Source organism: Pelodiscus sinensis, chromosome 1 (assembly GCF_052426305.1).
Source record: "Pelodiscus sinensis isolate ZL-2025 chromosome 1, ASM5242630v1, whole genome shotgun sequence".
Classification (NCBI taxonomy): Eukaryota; Metazoa; Chordata; order Testudines; family Trionychidae; genus Pelodiscus; species Pelodiscus sinensis.
This window is the reverse complement of record NC_143052.1, coordinates 195,060,124-195,080,374: the sequence shown is the minus strand read 5'-3', so window position 1 is coordinate 195,080,374 and position 20,251 is coordinate 195,060,124. Positions and strand designations below refer to the sequence as shown.

General features: G+C 41.4%; 1 long non-coding RNA gene across 3 annotated transcripts; it reads right to left on the bottom strand.

Annotated features, from left to right (window-relative positions):
- Positions 1 to 3,674: 3,674 nt before the first annotated feature.
- Positions 3,675 to 20,090, bottom strand: LOC142821314 (uncharacterized). 3 transcript variants are annotated; one of them, XR_012898137.2, is made up of 4 exons: positions 12,106 to 20,090; positions 11,900 to 11,977; positions 9,018 to 9,086; positions 3,675 to 7,336 (listed from the first exon to the last, which is right to left on the bottom strand). It is a non-coding gene; the product is annotated as an uncharacterized LOC142821314 (long non-coding RNA). The 3 variants fall into 3 exon arrangements; XR_012898135.2 differs by having other exon boundaries at positions 11,900 to 20,090; XR_012898136.2 differs by having other exon boundaries at positions 9,018 to 12,295; positions 19,860 to 20,090.
- Between the last annotated feature and the right edge of the window lie 161 nt (positions 20,091 to 20,251).

The window sequence follows — 20,251 nt, the reverse complement described above, 5'->3', positions numbered from 1 at the left end:
CTTCAATCCGAGACAGTTCCTCAGATTCATCACCCACAAAGGACGGTGCAGATTCAGGAATCTCCCCAACGTCCTCAGCCGTGAAGACTGAAGCAAAGAAATCATTTAGTTTCTCTGCAATGGCTTTATCGTCCTTGATTGCTCCTTTTATAGCTCGATCATCTAGGGGACCCACAGGTTTTTTAGCAAGCTTCCTGCTAATCACTTTATAATTACTTATTTTGTATCTCAATTAGTAACAGCTACTTGCACTATCCTCAGGAGCCATGCTCTGTATGTGACAAGACAGTGATTGGTTTACACATTTAGAACCCCCAAAATAGGACTGTCACTGGGATCCATCAGAACCTGAAAAAGGCCTTTCCATACTAAAGGTATGGATGGAGAAGCATAACTAGTGTGACATCCTCATCTGGCCATGACTAGTAGAAAATTTTCAAACTAAACAATTTATCATAAAATGATGGTTCATTGTTACACTTCCACAAATTATTGTAGTTTCAATTTCAATTAATTTCTGACAAAACCTGCTTTCTTGCCAGCTCTGCTGGAAGACTGCTGAGGAGCCTGGGTTTTCAGGAGCCATTGGCCTTGCTCTGAATACCACCTGAGAATTTGGGACCCTTGGGGTATGTCTACATTGTATTCCTCTTTCAAGAGAGGAATGCAAATACAGCCGAGCAAAATTGCAAATAAAGCGCAGATTTGAATTTCCTGTGCTTCATTTGCATAATGACGTCTGGGCGCTTTTTCAAAATACTCTATTTCGAAAGAACAGATGCTGTGTAGATGGGGTTATTTCGAGAAAAAACTCTTCTTTCTAAATAACCCTGACTCCTTAAAAAATGTGGTTTAAGGATTATTTCGAAAGAAGGGTTTTTTCTTGAAATAACCCTGCCTACACTGCATTTGTTCTTTCGAAATAGGATATTTCGAAAAAGTGCCCGGATGCCATCATGCAAATGAAGTGCGGGAAATTCAAATCCGCGCTTCATTTGCAATTTCACTCAGCTGCATTTGTATTCTTCTCTCGAAAGAAGAATGCCGTGTAGTCATACCCTTGGACTACCAGGCTACATCTACACTGCACGCTTATTTTGGAATAAACTATTCCAGACGAAATACTCCAAAATAGCTTATTTCGAAATAGCACGTCTACACTACAGGGAAGCCTCGAAATTAGTCCGTGGCAGGCTTCCCTAATGTGGACGTGTTACCTCGATTTAGAGCCCTAGGAAGCATGGGAGAGTAATTACTTTGAATGGGCTTGGGGAGTAGTTATTTCAAAATAGCAGCAGTGGAGCATCCACACTACAGCTATTTTGAAATAGCTATTTCAGAAGGCGTTATTCCTTGTGCAATGAGGTTTACAGAACCTGGAATAAGCTGCCCGTTACTTAAATATTATTTTGAAATAGAGGAATTGCTGTGCAGATGCTCTCAAAGTTATTTCAGAATAACGTCCGCTATTCCAAAATAACGTTGCCGTGTAGATGCACCCCTAGGGTCTGCAGCTGTCCCATCATGTGGGCTCTCAGGGTATGTCTACACTACAGCGCTAGTTCGAACTAACTTAGTTCGAATTAGTTAATTCGAACTAAGCTAATTCGAACTAACACGTCTAGAACTAAAAATTAGTTCGAATTAGCGTTTTGCTAATTCGAACTAGCAAGTCCACATTAAGTGGACCCTGAACAGGGCTTAAGGATGGCCGGAAGCAGTGCCGGCAGGGCATCAGAGGACTTAGAGCGTGGAGATGCTGTCTCAGGCTAGCCGAGGGCTGCGCTTAAAGGGTCCCGACCCCCACCCCGGACAGACAGTTCTAAGGGGTGCCCCGCTTGCAAAGCAGTCCTGGCTTGGATTGCCCGGAGTACCCACACTGGGCACATCACACCACTCGGCCATCAGCCCGGCTGCACTTGCCGCAGGCTGCCATCTGGGGAGAGGGGGCAATCGGGGGGCTGCAGGAGAGCTTCCACCCCCAGAAGCCCGCAGAGCCAGCCCAGTCCTCCCCATCGGGGACTCGTACCCCATTCCTCCCTCACCTCCTTCCACTTACCCTTCCCTAGCCCCCCTTCTTATTGATGTACAAAATAAAGATAACGTTTCTTCCAACATTGACTCTGTCTTTATTGAACAAAACTGGGGGAGACTGGGAAAAGGAGGTGGAAGAGGGGAAGAGAGAGGCTGGGAGAGGGGAGGGCAACTAACATGATCAGGGGTTGGGAACAGGTCCCAGATGAAGAGAGGCTACAGAAACTGGGACTGTTCAGCTTAGAAAAGAGGAGATGGAGCGGGGACAGGATAGAGGTCTCTAAAAGCAGGGATTGGGTGGAGAGGGTGCATTCATAAAAGTTCTTCATGAGTTCCTATAAAGAAGGACTAGAGGACACCAAAGGAAAGGAATGGGTAGCAGGCTTGAAACTAGTAAGAGAAAGTTGTTCTTCCCAAAGCAAATAGTTAACCTGTGGAACTCCTTGCTGCAGGAGGCTGTGAAGGTTACAACTAGAACAGAGTTTTAAGGGAAGTGAGATCAAGTCATGGAGGTTGGGTCCATGGAGTAGTCTTAGCCAGGGGGTAGCAGTGGTGTCCCTGCCCAAGGTTTGTGGAAGGCTGGAGAGGGATGGCACGAGACAAATGGCTTGGTCACTGTCTTCGGTCCATCCCCTCCAGGGTCCCTAGGGTTGGCCGCTGTCGGCAGACAGGCTACTGGGCTAGATGGACCTTTGGTCTGACCCAGGACGGCCATTGTAAGCTCAGGGCTCAGGGTCGGGGGTCTCAGTGGACCCCCTTGATTTTCATGCACACCTGCTCCTGGGTGGCCAGGCTGGCAGCTCTCCTGCCCTAGACGGCCACTTTCCTGTGCCTAGTGCGGAGATCGTGGACGAGGTCTACGATGTCCGCACTAGCCCAGGAAGGTGCCCGCCTCTTGCAGTCCAGGGCAAGCTCCCGGGAGCCGCCAGCCTGGCCCAGGGAAGAAGGGGTGGGCTGGGGGACATCGGGTGGGTGGCTCTGTGCCGTGCCAGGTGCAGGGTCTGCTGGCTGGGTGCTGGCAGGCTTGCACCTGGCACAGGCACCGTAGACAGCCCGTGCCCCTTTAAGAGGTCCGGGGCCGGGAGGGGGGCATAGAGTTTCCCTGGTGTTGGCCAGAGTGGCCACCAGGGAAACCTGGGGAGGGCTAGCCTCCCACTAGTTCGAATTAAGGGGCTACACACCCCTTAATTCGAACTAGTAAGTTCGAACTAGGCTTAATCCTCGTAAAATGAGGTTTTCCTAGTTCGAACTAAGCGCTCCGCTAGTTCGATTCAAATTCGAACTAGCGGAGCGCTAGTGTAGCAGCTATGAATGTTAGTTCGAACTAACATCCGTTAGTTCGAACTAACAGTGTAGTGTAGACATACCCTCAGAGAGTCAAAGATCCCATGGCTTCCAGCTTTCCTGCTCTGGAGCTAGGAGCCTGGAGGCCCTGGACATCACAGCTCAGCAGGGAGTCTTGGAACTTGAGCTCCTAGGCTCAATTTTGGTTTGTCCAGCCTTAAACAAGCTGTTTCCATTATTTTGTAATGAAATCTTTTTCGATTTTCCTTTTTGAGAGAATCTGTAATTTCTTTGTTTTATTCCAAAATTATTGAGAATTTCCAAGGAGCAAAAATTCTGACTTTTGATCTGCCTGACATCTAACCCAGTAAGAACAAATTGAGTTTGAGTGTGTCTGTAACAGGGTCCCTGCCTACACACTGAGTACAATAGCTCTGGCAACTCCTGCCTCAGCTTCCCCTTTTCAAAAGTCCCTAAAAAACTCCATAGCCAGGTTTGGCTATTATGGTGACTTGGCCTTCCATGTAAATCATTTAATAAAATGTCCACAATCTCTGGGTGTTCCAGTTCAAATAGACAAACATAAAAAAATCCAGAGTCTACACCCCAGCTGCATTCTAACCCCAGCAATTCCATCCTGGTCTCTCTTTCACCCAGACTCTCTTCACAAAACCCTGTGGCTTAATTTTTAGTCTTTTCCAGGCTCTTTTCAGTCTTTTTGGCTCCTTTGCAATGCTCTCTTCTCCTTTGCTCAGCAACAATTCCCAAGGCTTCCTTCTTTCTCCACCCCTAGAGGGAAAAGCCTTGCTGCCTCTCTGTAGGCCCTCATATCATTCTTAAGAGGCCTATTTAAACCACTAACTGCAAATCATGTGACTTTGCTGTTTTTCACCACCTACAGAGGCTAGTTAATTGTTTCACAGGCGAGATGGAGGCCTCTGGAAAACAGGGCCAGTATTCAGCATCGTTGCTCTATGCTCAGAACCACAGACAAAGGGATTGACACTGTATTGTTTTGTATGGCTGAACAATTGTTTCCTCATTCTCCCCCTTCCCTGCCACCCCAGTGGGCCAAACTCAACCTGGCTGGGACTGAAGCTCAGTTCTGAGTGCTCCAAAGCGGAAGTATCAAGAAGCAGCTCGTTTAAAACTTTTGAAGAACAAGGGAAAGATGTTCTGAATCTTAACTTCTGCTTTCCATTGTGCCCATAAACCCAGTGATACCTCTCTGTATTTTAGCTGTTCTTGCTGTGGTCCTGAGGGTCCCCTGTCACACCCAGTCGGTGCCAAATGAAGATAATGAGGAGAAACAAAAAAGAGATTCAGGAGGACATGTTCTCCAGTATCTCACAAAGCACTGCAGCATCTGACCATGAACAGAGAGGCTGGAGGATGAATATTTCAGTCAATCCAAATGGGGCAAGAGCAAACAGGAGAAAGACCAGGGGGCATAGGAGTGGGAGATGCACCAGGATGCAATGGGTCTTCTCCAACAGCAAACACATATGTTGCAGACTGTGTTTGACCTACAAATCAAAAAGCACAAGATTGCCTCTCCTTGTCAGTGGAGAACTCCATTTTAGCACCTCCCTGCATCCCACAATATTCGGTGTAGCATCAAAGGCCATATTCCTACCCCTACCACTCCACAACTGGGGATGGGAAGGACAATCACAGCTTCACATATATTGACCTGTGAGAGCCACGTTTGGTATTTGTGTGTAATCAAAATGTACATGATTGTCCTTTCCCCTTTTTAAGTTCTGTTCCATTCATTTATTTATTTCAGAAGTTTCTACTGTATTTGTTTTTTAATTGTAGAGAGGGATTTATGCACTGATTTTGATATGCACTGAAATCAATTTTGTTGGGAAATAATTCATCTTTAGGACTTCACGATGAATGCTACAGAATGCCTAACACTACTGACAACACCCACTGTTTGTTCTCGTGCAGGGCTATAGAACTCATAGGTTCTGTGATAAAGTATAATAAATAAATGGGACAGACAGCACCACACAATTAATAGGAGCCTGAACAGTGCAATATCTAGATGTCGGTAGCAAGCACCACACAATTCCCAACTCCCAGAACTTGAGGATCGGGCAGACCACGCCACATTGCTGTGGCCCATGGGTAAGTGTTTTTTTCAAGGTATGGTAAGAGAGTCCTGCCCATGCAGGGAAACAATAGTGTTACAAACTGGTCACACGAGGACAACCACATACCAGATGAAGCCTCTGCCAAGAATGACACATGTTTTGCTGCCATGGTTACACACACCAGCAACTGTTCATAAACTTAGTTAAAAGCTCTAGTGCAGAAACAAAAATCTAGTTTTCCCAAAACCCCCCGGACAAACTTCTTCCTAGAAGCCCCAGATGTTGAGGATCCAGCTGGAAGCAGCATACTTTAGTGCCCCTTCTACACCAGAGAACTCTGCTGCAAGCTCTTCAGGTTAAACACATCTCCCTGCAGCTTTGTGAGGGACTGTGTCCTCCCCCTTTCTCCCTACTCAGAAGCTCTTCTCTCCACTGCTGCACCCTTAACTTCATGAATGCCACAGTCTTGCTGCCCCCTTTCCCTGACACTGTTCCCACATTGCCAACTCTCCCTATGTGGTGGTTTTCTCTCAGGTTTATGTGATTTTAGCAGGCTCTCTGATTTCATTTTGTGAAAAAGTAAGTTTCTAGCCCTTAAGGATTTTTTGGGGAGTGGGGAGCTTGAAAACGTGATCCCTAAAAGTTCCAAAACCAGAAAGTGAATAGAGAGAACCATCACACTGTTATTTTTTAAATCCGGTGGTTTTTAAACCAATTTCATTATTTTTAGAACAACAGTACTAGTTCTGATTCCTGTTATCCCTCTCGCACCTGACTGGGAGCAATCTGGTCCCTACAGTCATAACCATTGCTGAGTCCCTTCTTCCCTCTACTTCCTATTCCTCTTTGCCACAGCTCCACATATTACTCCATTTCATGTGTCTGTTCCCTTCTGCCCATCCCTTTCCTTGACTCCTCTCAAGCTCTTTTAGACCAACATCAAGCACCTCCCTCCACTTTGTCCCTTTTTCCCATCCCTGAACGGTGTAAACACCAAGGAATGAGAATTATTCAGACCAATATAATGGAGTTACAAGACAAAACTAAGAAAGGGAAATAGCTAAGTATCAGGAAAGCCTTTCTGACAATAGCATCTGTTTAACTGTGGGATGACATTTTAAAATAGCCTGCAAAAAGCACTAGTAAGTGTACTCTAGGGAATAATCATACATTGGCAGAGAAACGGTTGAATAGCTCTTTTCCCATCTCGGGCTTCTCAATTCTATTTTTAGTTTAATATCCCACAGTTTCGGTGAGAAGCCAAAACTAGCAAAGGAACTTGTTTTCATCAAGAGCAGCCTGACATTATAAAATTATAAATATGTTTGAATTTACCAAATACATTTGGCAGCAGCATAGGACCCATCCTGCACAGTGAAGTCAATTTGAATTTGGTTGTTTACTTCAATGGGAGAAGCATCAGAGTCTTAGCAGGAAGCTGTGGAATTTTTTTTTATTCTTATGCTCAGAGGAGCATAATGCTACCAACCATGATCTGTAATAATCAAAGTTAGTATCTGAAAAATTATATCTCACCCCTTTGGTAAGTCAGGTATAGAAGGAGGATGATACATGCTTATTTTTTTAATACACAATATTCTTTTACCTCTCTATGGCCTTAAAAAGCCAAAGCTAAACAGAGGCTAACACTGTATTCCAACATACACTACTAGTCAGTACAGAAGGGTGAAATAGTTAAATTACTTATACATGCTGCAGCTCCATCTACTTTAATAAGATGGCACAGGATGCATATCATTGCAAAATCAGGCCCAACTTGTTAATGCACCTCATCACTGTCAGACGTTCCTCTGTAGTGTAACCCCACTGAAGTCAACAGAATGGCACCAAGGATGAATGTGCTGGTAAGTCTGGAAAGTTGATACAAATAACTTGATCTTCCACATGTAAACTTTCTGAAGTAAAAAGAAATCACTTCTATCATTCAAGATTCAGACCTGCTCCCAGTTCATTTTCAGAAAACACATTTTCATAAATGGCATCGTTGCCCTAATTTCATAAGCAGTAAAATTAAGGCTCCAGAATCCTTCTTCAAACTCATTCCCCAGAGTTAGTGCACTAGTTTGGGACTTGGGAGGATCTGGGTTCATTCCCCACCTCTGCCATAGACATCCTGTGTGACCTTGAACAAGGTCTACGCTAGACCTTTTGCCTAGGTAATAATATCATTTAGGCTATGTCTACGCTGCTTCACTATTTTGGGATACCGGAAGTATCCTGAAATAGCTAGTCTGCGTCTTTTAAGTGCACCCATTATTTTGAAATATAACTGGCTCACTATTCTGACGTCCTTCTAAACCTAATTCCACAAGGAGTAAGTGATGTTTTGGAATAGCAATTTATTTCAAAATAAATGCTGTGTAGACAGCGCCAAATTTTGAAATAAGCTATTTTGAAATTGACTCAAAATAAGCTACGCAATTTGCATAGCTTATTTCAAGCTATGGGTACAGTGTAGACGCACTCTTAGGGGTGTAATTGGTGTGCAATTGGGCTACGTCTAAGAGGGATGTAAATTAGACGTATCGAAAGTAGAAATGAAGCTGGGATTTAAATATTCCATGCTTCATTTGCATAATGGCAGCCACCGCTTTTTTTCGAAAGGGAGCTTTTCGAAAAAAACCCTGCAGTTTAGCAGGGGCATTTTTGACAGAAATGCCCCATTTTGAAAGATCCTGTACTCCTCATTTTTTGTTTAAGCATGCTCATATGTTTAAATACATATGTACTTGATATCAATGAGGCTATTTTACATGCTGAAAGTTAGGCATGTGCTTAAATACCTTGCTGAATCAGGGCCTAAGTGCTCAAAAGTGGCAAGACCCTTTCAAATGGAAGCAGGAACACAGCAGCTAATGGACGTGTTCAAACTATTCCTCTGGCATAGTCTCTAAGACATTTTAGCTAATGGCACATGCTGCTCCTTTTTGAGGAGTGTTCAGTCTACTTCTTGTCCTCTTGGCCTGCCCCACTAAATCCTGCCCTGACCAGAAGATGTAAAAAGCAAAGTATGCAACAACCAGACTTCCTGTTCCCCCTTCTCTCAGTGTTGGTCATGGTAAGAGACCCTAATTTACAACTAAGGAATGTCTAAACCAGGGGTGTCCAAACTTTTTTCAAAGAGGGCCAGATTTGATGAAGTGAACATGCGTGAGGGCCGACCATTTTGCCTGACATTCTTTGAACCATTAAAATTAAACGCAAATTAACTATTTTATGCAAAGTTTATTGCAAACGGCATACTTTTCATTTCGTCACATGGATGACAAATCTAAACAGGTGTTAAATCACTCTGCCTTTCATATCTGAAGGCCAGATTAAAAAAAAATCCAGGAAGCTGAAATATATGTCAGGAACATTGTAAAGTACATTACATATTATTGGTAATAAAGGTTGTCTGTCAACTTTTAAGTTCAAAAAATATGAACAGGAACATAACACCAAGTATACATGTTGTGTCCAAATATATTTATAACTGATTTAGACCAACTGACATTAACGGAGATTTTACAATGTATTCATCTCAATACATATGGATTCGTTGGGGGCTATAAAAGATAGATATTGCCAAATTACCTGTGGGGCAGTATTAAACCGGAACACAGGCCGCAATTGGCCCGCGGGCCGGACTTTGGACATGCTGGTCTAAACAATAAAATAAAGCAAGTTTAAAACCTGAGGTATTGTTTTTAAATTGCAGAAAATATTCAACATTGTACACCTTAGGCTTAGGGAATTTTTCAAAATCCCTTTATGTTCAGACTGTCCCACGCTATAGGTGGGTATGAAAGGTATTTATTCAAAAAGCTTTAATATCAAACTGTTTACAGTGCAAATGTTTTGTTTGTTAATATTTTTAATTACACTCTTTGTGACTCCTCTCTTCCTCGCCCTCTTTTCTTGCCCACCACCCCTTTAAAGATTGATCCATTTTGTGAATCTCAGTAGTAGGTGGACCCAATGGGCCAAAACTGACTTGTTCAGAAGGCACTATCAAGTTAAAAGTTAACATGAGTAACTCTACCATAGGATTATAGAGGCCTTGTTCTGATTTTGCATGTATGGATTTTCCCACTCTTTCATTCTGCCACCAGATGATCTTTGTAATATAAAGGAACCATTGATTTCAAAGTAGGAATGTTAAATATCAGTTAATTAAATAGTTGATTAACCTCATGCATTTTTATTGATTAGTCGACTATTCTATAGTCCCCGAGGATGAGACTGGCAGCCAGTGCGCTTCATCCTCACTCCTGAGGAGTCCCCTGTTACTCTGCACTTCTGCCTCTATATCAGAGGTAGCAGCATGGGGTGCCAGGCAGGAGCTGGTCCACAATGGGAGCCAGTTTAAAAACTGGCTCCCCTCACGGACTGGCTGCCTGTCACCACACACTGCTGCATAATATGGGTGGGTGGCAGCAGCCCCTGTCTGGGGAGGGGCAGGGCTGAGCTCCCAGATCCATGCAAGCCGGAGCTGAGCCAGGCTGCCTGCCCACCTGGCTCCTAATATACTTTAAATGCAGAGCTGCAGCAGGGGTAGGTCCTGGACCTGGCGTGAGCCAGGACTGAGTCAGGCTGCTGGCCAGCCTGCTAAAAAATTTACTGGCAAAGGGCAAGGGGAGAAAATGCGTATAATCTATAGCATTAACCTACAAGCTTTTACTTATCAGTTAACCGACTACACTATTACATCTCTATTTCAAAGCATTAAAAAAAGCTCCTGTTTACAGAACTACACTTCATCCTGCGAGCAGGATTCATTTCACCAGATATCTGAGAACAGATTTCAAATAAGGACCTTTTTCTCTTAGGTAGTGGGATGGTGCAAATCCTACTAATTGTAGCCTACAGACTTCATATTAAGAGTGCTCTTTGCATTACTTTCAGCAACCAGAAGCTTCCATCAGCATACATGGCACTGGAACATGATTGTCATACTATCATGTGGGTGAACTATTTTTCTGCCTCAAAACAGTCTACTCAACACTGATATTTCTACTTCTGATGCCAGGAAAGCTGCAGCTTCTATCTCTACCCCCTCTACTACACAGAATCATTGCCTAAGCTAGGTAGCACCTATAGCTCTCCAGATTCCAATGCAAGTAAAATCTATCCCAATTCCACAAAGTATGAATTGCTGCCACAAAAAATAGCAGTTTCTTTAAGATACTAGAGGATTGAAAAAATATGTGAATACTAGTTTGGAATGTCACCTTGTCTTCACTGACTTAGACACACATTTTTAAAGGGGTCTCAAACCAGTTTCCAAGTATTTCAATTTGAGAAAAGACGAGGCAATAACTAATAGAATGTGCATTTTTATTTAGAGTCACAGAACACAAAAACTGAAATAATTTCAGTTACTTTACATGTAAAAAAACTCCTTATTTATTGGCTAGAGATCATCCTTCATTAAAACAGTTGCCACTAGAAACTTTTGTTTCCTCCCATGCTGATCTCATACATGGGGAGAACTGCCCATCAAAATTATCCTCTTTTAAATCCTTCCTTAAAACCTAATGCTTGCTTCTGGTTAAACTTGCACATTTGTCTGTTTTGTCTATCCTGTCTGAGACCTAGACTGTAAGCTCTTAGAGCATGGACTATCTTCTTTCTTAATTGCCTAGCACAATGGAACCCAGATCTCAGATACTATCATGAGGGAAAAATAAAATAAAATAAAATAAAATAAAATAAAATAAAATAAAATAAAATAAAGTAATACCAGGTGACTCTCTAGATCTCCATATAAATTTAAGTACATAATAGTATTCCATAGGACCTGATAAGATTTTTATATCCAGGAACACTTCATCTTTGTAGCTAGTTTCTAACAAGCCAGAGACCACCATAGCTTGTACATTTTGATCAATGAAGCCTTGTATATTTTAGAGACAAGTGATAAGAGCTGAAAGGGTTTTTTTTAAAATCCAATTTACTTTTAGTTCCATATGCTGGGTTGCCCATTCTCTATTTCTCTGAGCTTGAACAATAAAAATAGATTAATCAGTATCACTTTTGCTTATAGCTTGTCTATTGTCAGTATCACTGCCAAGTTCAACTGCAATAGCACAATATAAATACTCCATTGAGACTTTAATTTGGTTTAAAAAGTGTTAATATTCAAAATAAAAATAATAGAATATTTGTCTTTACTTAAAGTGAAGACAAATATTTTTAATAAATGCTAAAATTCAGCCTTTAGTCTTAAAGCATCACAAGTCACTGCCTTGACTAGTAATAACAGCTAGGGATAAGGAAGAATCAACTCTGGCATTAGGTGGAGGAGACAGGAAGGAGGGGAATAAATAAAATACAATTATGGGCTGATTTTTGTTCTTGGGCAATCCTGCAGTCAGTTGAGAGCAGAAATAGCTCACTGTGCATTGTTATGGGACTGCATTTTTGCAAACATTCTCTTTAAACCTTTTATCTACCAGTACCATTCAAGCCTCTACCTTTAAGAAGTCTTTGTATGCACAGTGAAAAGGCAGGTCCCATAGCTCCTTATTAACTTGTTTATTCTTTCCAGCCCTCTGCACTAAAGATAAATCATGTTACACAATAGTAGTTATGAAAGCAGTCAAATTTATATTGTTTTGACATTCTTAAGGAGCAATATAAAGTGTTTCTCTTTAAAAAGGCATTTGAAAGGTACACTTACAATTTGATATTTGAAATATTTGTCTAGGCCTATAAAAAATAGAAATTACTGCTTTATGGTAATTCCTCAATAGAAGAAGGCAGTATAAGAAATCTGCAAATTCAGGGCTGCTTTTGCAGTGTATTCTCTTCTTTCTAAATTCCTGTTTTCAAATTTTGGTATCCACTCATTCTGTTATTAGCACCTTGTTCTGGAGAGAAAGGCAAAATTTCAGTTACACTATATGGCATTTGGTTGTATAGGAGAGGGAGAGACAATCTAGTAAACAGAGTGAAATCAGACTTTCTCCAGCTCATCAGCAGCTAAACTTGAATTTGATCAGCTCTCCTACCAACAGAAAGATCTAGTGAACAAAATTTACTGTTAAGGGTAATCTGGGTTTTCCTGTTTTCAAACTGATTATACAAAACATATTACTATTTGAAAAAATTGATCGTAGAATTTTTATATTTAAAAAAAATATATATTGTGCCCACTGTGACAGTGTTCAGAATGGCTCTGAATTTTTTGTATCCTGATTATCTTCATCAGCAAGCACTGTTTCCAGTACTAATTCATATATTCTCAATAAAAGTCACAGGAATTCTCTGAATATAAATTAGGGCAAACATGTCAAATGTGCAGCCAAAGAACAAGGTCCTTGTCCACCTCTTGCTAACATAGGGGAAGAACAAAGCTGTTCAGTTAAAGTGTTTCATTGTTGTTGAATTCACCAACAATCAAACATCAATCTTCACCTGAAAGCATAAGCTTTTGGGCTGTGTCTAGACTGGCCAGTTTTTCCAGAAAATCAGCCGCTTTTCTGGAAAAACTTGCCAGCTGTCTACAATGGCCGCTTGAATTTCCGCAAAAGCACTGACGATCTCATGTAAGATTGTCAGTGTTTTTGCGGAAATACTATGCTGCTCCCATTCAGGCAAAAGTCCTTTTGCGCAAAACTTTTGCATAAAAGGGCCAGTGTAGACAGCTCAGCTTTGTTTTCCACAAAAAAGCCCAGATCACGAAAATGGCGATCGGGGCTTTTTTGTGGAAAAGCGTGTCTAGATTGGCATGGATTCTTTTCCGCAAAAAGTGCTTTTGTTCCAAAAATGCTTTTCCATTAAAAGCATTTCTGGAAAATCATGCCAGTCTAAACATAGCCTTAGTGAATAAAGGCAAAGCAAGATGAGGAGACATTGGCATTAAGGGTACCAGAGGTATCCCAGAAAAGCTTGCTGTATCCAAGGAACGTGTCCGCTTTTCCGAAAAAAAAAATGCGGAAAAGCAGACACATTTTTCAGCATCCCTGTATAGCTTATTCTATGAGGAAAAAGGGATGTTCTAAAAAAGTCTTTTCCCCTGGCATTTGGTCCAGTGTAGACGGGCCAAATGTCGGAAAAGCCTCTTTCGTTAGAAAAGGGGAAAAAGATATGTAAATTGTGGTTCACGATTTACCTATCTTTTTCTGACTTTTCTTTGTAGTCTAGACACAGCCTCAGAGTTTATACTGGTTATGAAGATGAAGCTTTCAGATACTTTAGATTAACTTTAGCTGACATTCAAAAAACTCAAGAAAGATAGATTCATCAGAATCTTGCATTAATCCAGTAATTATGTTTATTTTCCTGTAAACAAGGCTTTGGAGATTAAGTTTCTTGGCAGAAACTACTGCTACTGGAGCCTCAATTGTCTAAGAAGGTTTAAGTAAATGGCTCTGAAAAAGCTCCAAAGAGCTATTACCGTTGCAGAATGTTTAAAAAAATCAATGAGACATCTTCATCATTCCTTAATACCAACCATATATTTTGGGCCCAAAAGCATTTTGGTGTCATAAATTACACAGAAGTGGATAACAGGTTTCAGGAATGCAGCAAATGCATTTGTTTGAATAAGGTTAATTTACTGAAAAGTGTTGAATATGAAGCAATGTTTTGCCTGTAGGATGACAAAATTATTTTTCTGGAAAGGCTGTGTCTGAATAATCAGTCAAAAAGGTTTTATGGTAACTTCTCATCAAATAAGGAACACGTGTTAGAAATATGTAATTGAACCATGCTTTTTCCTTACAGGGTTACAGACAAAAATATCGGTATACTTTGTTAATTTATTATGGAAATAATGTTAACATATTGTTATTTTTACAGCTCATACAAACTAACCATGTTACTCACATACCATGATTAGTGAAGATGTTGTTTTACCATGTAGTCACTTCATAGATGATGCTTTAGTATGAAGACTACAAAGCACTTATTTTAAGACAGATTACAACTTTAGACAGTACTTCCCTGTTCTACATAAAAGTATGATGGTGAGAACATTAGGAAGTATAGCTTACTGCAAGGGGGCTACTGCAGAAATACTGCTATTAACACATCAAATTCTTCATCTTATACAGACTGCAATCTCACTGTCAGCTGAGAATTTAGTTCAATTTGGAAAACTCAGGTAGCATAGCAAAAATGAGATCCCTAAGTATTGATTGTTTTCTCTGTATATGACTGATCTAATTTATTCAGTATACTGGACAAATTTTGTTTGCTGCTTGATGATAGACCTACACCAGAAAGCCCACAGAATGAATGGGGAGTTCAGGATGTACACTTTCTGTCCCAATTTTGATTCCCTAAAAAGTTGTACAGGGACTATATTATAGGTCCTCTCCAAAAGGAGCTGTGCAAGAATGTTTGAAGCAGGACTGGTGTCATGATCTGCATGTTTGTACAGCCATCTTATTTCCCTTGGTCCTTTGCAGTAATACACGTGCACATATTCAGAGTAGAGATGTTAAGGACTTGTCCACTGATACAGAGGCAGCAAGCAGAGGGGAAAATCATGTAGTCAATAAAATTAACAGATTAGCCTATCCCCACTGCAGCTCTGCATTTTAAATGCTGTAGGAGCTGGGCTGCCTGCATGCCTGGCTCCTGCTATATTTAAGATGCAGAGCCTCAGTGGGGTCCTTTATCAACTAATCCTGTATTTAATACAAATTGTATTGACTACACAATTAGTCAGTTACCCTCTTCTTAACATTTTTACCAGGACCCACTCCCACACTATTTAGTGGTGCTCATTTTTTTAGCTGAGCTATCCAACTGTAGGCCCCTTCATAGAGTGAGTATTGCACCTGACTGTACCAGCATAGATCAGCAGACATTACAGTGTACATTGATCAAAAACTTGGCTCAGCTTCATCACATCACCACCTGCAGCTGACTGCAATTATGCTATGCAATTGAAGAGACACAATACCTTTTAATAATAAACAGCAAAGCTTTAGCATTTAAAATATTGTTGATGATCCCAAATCATTAAGACACCTTTGTGTAGATTTAAATGTGACAAATATATGTCTATTTAAAGGAAACTATTTGAAAACTGGTTCATCCTCTCGTTATCTACTCTCAATTCTGTGTTTGAAGTTCATATATTCATACATTTTAAGGCAGGAAGTGACCATTATGATAGTCTGAGTGTCCTGCAAAACACAGGCTACAGAACTTCTGCATCAAGTCCATAATTTCTGGTTGTGCCATATTTCCTTTAGAACGAGATCTTATCTTGATTTAAAGACTTCAAGTGATGGCAAGGCCACCAAACCTAAATTATCCTATGATTAATCACTCACTGTTAAAAAATGTGCCTTACTTTTGTCTAAACTTTGACTAGCTTCATCTTCCACACAGTGGGTCTCATTTTGCCTTTGTTAGAGTAAATTTAGTACCTATCTCCAACGATTAGTGAGATAACATTTTCAGAGGAACTAACTGCCCCATTCTTTTGAATATTATTAAAGAGGGACAGTTGCCAGCACTGGGAGAACTGGGAATTTATTTTTTTATTGTGTACATAAAAATGTTTTTATTATTTTCCATCAATATTCTATCCAAGAAGAACCCATGTTATATAGAGAGAGTCAAATGTTAGCTATATTCTTCCATTCATGTTGGCAAATTTATGATTATGTTTCTGTTCCCACTTTTGTTATCATGGCTTCTGTTGCCCTATATATTCGGTAAAAGATATATTGTCCCAAAATTATTTTTAGTGGGAGTTTATTTTGAACTTCCCTCAAATGTTTACTATATTGAAAAATGTATTTATTTTTAAATACTCTGTTTAGTTTTCATGTTCAGATGTCTTGCAGTAAGCTTCTACCTTTTATTCAACATATACAAACATTTTTACTATTGTATCCCAATGTTTTGAAGCATTTTGTATTTACATATATTCTTTTAAAAAGCAGAAGTGTACAAATATTATTTGTACATGTGTCTTCTTTGAGAGACAAATATTAAGGCCCCAATTCTGCAATTGATTGCACATGGACAGACTTCTGCACCTATGCAAAGTTCCACTAAACAACAAGGCTACGTCTAGACTGGCATGATTTTCCAGAAATGCTTTTAACGGAAAAGAGCGGAAAATCCACGTTGACTGTGTCTCCTCTGATTGTTTTCTAGAGGATTACAAATTGATTATTTGCTCCATTATCTTTTTAGGTATCAAAGTTAAGATGATTGGTCTGTAATTCCCTGGGTTATCCTTATTTTCCTTTTTATAAGATAGGTACTAAATCTGTCCTTCTCCAGTCCTCTGGAATGTCTTCTATTCACCACTAGGGCTACGTCTACACTGCACCTCTCTTGCGCAAAAGCCTATGCAAATGAAGTGCAGATTAGCATATTGCTGTGCTTCATTTGCATAATTAATTAGGGGCCATTTTTGTGCAAGAGGCTTTTAAAAAACGAGGAAGAATGGCTCTTGCACAAGAGGGGGGTTTTGCGCAAAAAGGAGCTGTCTGCATAGCTTGTTTTTGCGCAAAAATGGCCCCTAATTAATTATGCAAATGAAGCTCAGCAATATGCTAACCTGCACTTCATTTGAATAGTCTTTTGCACAAGAGAGATGCAGTGTAGATGTAGCCTAGTTCTTAAAGATAATCAGTAATAACTCAAAGACCACTTCAGCCATTTCCATAAGTATTCTAGGGTATATAGCCAAAGAGCCTCCTGTCTTGAAAACATTAACTTGTCTAAGTAATTTTTAACTTGTTCTTTTCCTATTTTAGACTTTCATCCTACCCCATTTACACTGATGTTCATTATGTGAATCATCCAGTCATTGCTAACTTTTCTGGTGAATATGTAAAACGAAAAAGTAACTTAATACTTTGGCCATTGGTGCATTTTCTGAGATTGTCTTTTCCACCTCAATGAGTAATAGGCCTATCTTGCCCTAAGTCTCCTTCTTGATTTACATACTTATACTTATAATATAATCTATATGCAATAGATTGGCAATGTTTGCCTAAAGTACTCCACCCTATTAAGAGTATATTGATTCTGATTTTAAAAGATTAAGAAAGTTTTGCTGACTCACCAAAATGTCTATTACACTACTCAGACACTAGATAGAAACAACTTTGAGAACCTAAGGTGTGGACTGTTCAGTCTTTTAGTTACCTTAGGACCAGACAACCAAGAGTGAAGGCTTGAGCGCCACATTATGTTACATTAGCGGCAATTTCTTTGTTAAAATCTTGTTAAGCGGGTGAGGTTTAAACCACAGTAGTATGGAAAAAGTATTTGTTCACAATATACAAACAAAATAGTTTATAGACTGGCTGTCTTAAGTATAGAAAAAATATCAAGACTAATACAAAGGGGAGAGAGACTAATAATTAGAGGGGGAGAGTTAAACAAAAAATATTCATGTGGACTAGACTAGATCATCTTGCTACCTGCAGTTTCTGTCTTACTTTTTATTACCATGAGAAGTGACAAAGGACAAGGTCTTACTCTCACTGATGGATAAGGCATTGTTTAGTTTGGCTTTATTTGATACCTTCACTTAGGCACCAAATGGTGTCCAACTAGGAATGTTAAATTGCGGTAATCGAGCTATGCAAAGCCACAGTGCGGGTAGCTCTAGGAGCCACCTGCAATGCAGCTCTGAATTTTAAATGTAGTAAGAGCCAATGCAACTTTTACTACATTTAAAATGCACAAGTGCAGTGTCCGCACGAGGCAGGACTGCTCGGTTCCAGCTCGCACTGAGTTCAGCAGCCCTGTCCACCACGAAAAAGGGTTACTGCCGGAGCAGCCTCTGTTCACGGCGGCCAACAGTTGCTTGGTGACAGCAAGCCCGTCTGCGGGGCAGCGGGTCCAGCTCCCCACTGGGACCCCTGTGGATAGGGGCTGCTTCACAACAGCCTGCCATATCCTGCAGCACCCCTGAGCCAGTGCTCAGGTGAACCAGCTTTTAAGCCGGTTCCCCTTAGCACCTGCTCGTGTCTGTCCCCCCCCCCCCCCCCGCTGTCTCTCAGAGGCAGTAGGGGAGGGAGTGCTGCAGGGAGCACAAGGCAAGCAGTGACTCAAGCAGTCCCACTCGCACCAGTTTCCCCTGAAGCGCTTCAGCCTTTGAAATGTAGCAACAGCCCCACATCTTGCTACATTTCAAAGGCTGAAGCGCCACAGTGGGAACTGGCATGAGTGGGGACTGCTTTAGTCCCCGCTTGTGCTATTTCCCCACCGTGCCTCTGCTCCCCTGCAGAGATGGTGCTAGAGGCAGCAAGGGGCAGGGGGCGACTAGTTGAGTCACTACTCAACTATCCAATAAGCTTATGCTTATTGGATAGTCAACTAGATGCTTAAACAATCTTCTATGGGCCAAATGTTTTTACATATTTTAATAATATTTAACAATCTGTATTGATTTATATTTTAAATTCAGCTTGTTTTGCATGGTACTCAGATTATTTCTGGATACAATATTGTCTGTTAATACACTTGTGTAAACTAAAATGATGCACACGTCACAACAAAACACTAATGAATCATCCATTACTGTACTGTATACAGGTTGACTCTCTTGCCCAGCACTCTCAAGGCCCCACCAGTGCAGAACCAGAGAATTTGCAGAACCACGGGAAGTGAATATTGTCTAGCAGCATTACCAACACTTTTACTGCACACTAGGTTCTTGGAAGACATTTAGGGATAAATTAGAGCTAAATAACACAGAATACTGAAGGCCAGGGCTAGTTTCTGTAAAAAAAGTGTTATGGGACTGCAGGAAATTTGGCCACACCCACGATAAGTGGACATCTAGCTAACTAAAATCATGCCAGACCACAGATGTTGCCGGACCACAAAATGCCGGACTAGAGCAGCTTAACCTGTAGAAGCAGACCAGGGGCTTTATAAAATTCTCTGGTGGCCATGGACCATAAGCTGGAACCACTCAACTAGATCATTACTCAGGTATGTAACTCAAAATGGCTTGATTTTAGTCAAATGACCAAAATATTGCTAGTGCACATTTTACCAGATGTACTTTCTCAGGCCATTATTTTATCATCTGAACTAGCTGCTATTTTTGTTGCTAAATGCTCAATCCTGATCCAAACCCAATATGAATCTTTCCACTAGTTTCAATGAGCTTTGGATCACATTGTTTTAAAGGTGCTGAATATGCACATATATAGTTATTTTACCTTTTCACACAACATAGGCACTACCTGGAATCATTTATTGTTACTTATCAATTAATTAAAAAATTAATCTTAAAACTGCCTGTAAACTAGTGTCAGGAACCACCCTTTCCTGCTAAAAAGGCGAGGCTTTGGGGGCAGGTTGGAGGCGCACACTGTAAAGCTAGGGCCTCCTTAACACATAACACAGGCAGTATAGCCTATATAGGCATGTCCCAGGCCCCAGCTTCTGGGGTCATGTCAGAATACCAGGCTTCACTTTAAAAAGGTAACTTACATTTCTAGTTCTCAAGGCTACAAAAATAGGAACAGCCTCTCTGGACAACAGGACCTGAGTGTGCAGCCAGCCTGAAACCACAGCTACAGGCACGGTGATGTCCTGTCCTCTCAAATTGCAAAACACCCCCCCCCCCCCCAGCTTTGCAGGCCCTGTCAAACCCACAGGGGCTGGGAGCTGCGCTGCCTGAGAGTGCGGCCTGTGCCCCCAGGGCTGCCACACTCGGCGGCTGAGCGCAGCCAGGCCGGAACGTGTCCCAAAGGAGGCCGCGGTGCTGTGACTGGGGGCGCCTCGGCCCGGCAGCCCACGTGTGCCATGGGGGGAGGCAGGTCAGTCCCGAGTGCGCCGTGCGCGGCGGCCACGCCCCAGGCTTACTCGGTCCCCCAGCTCCA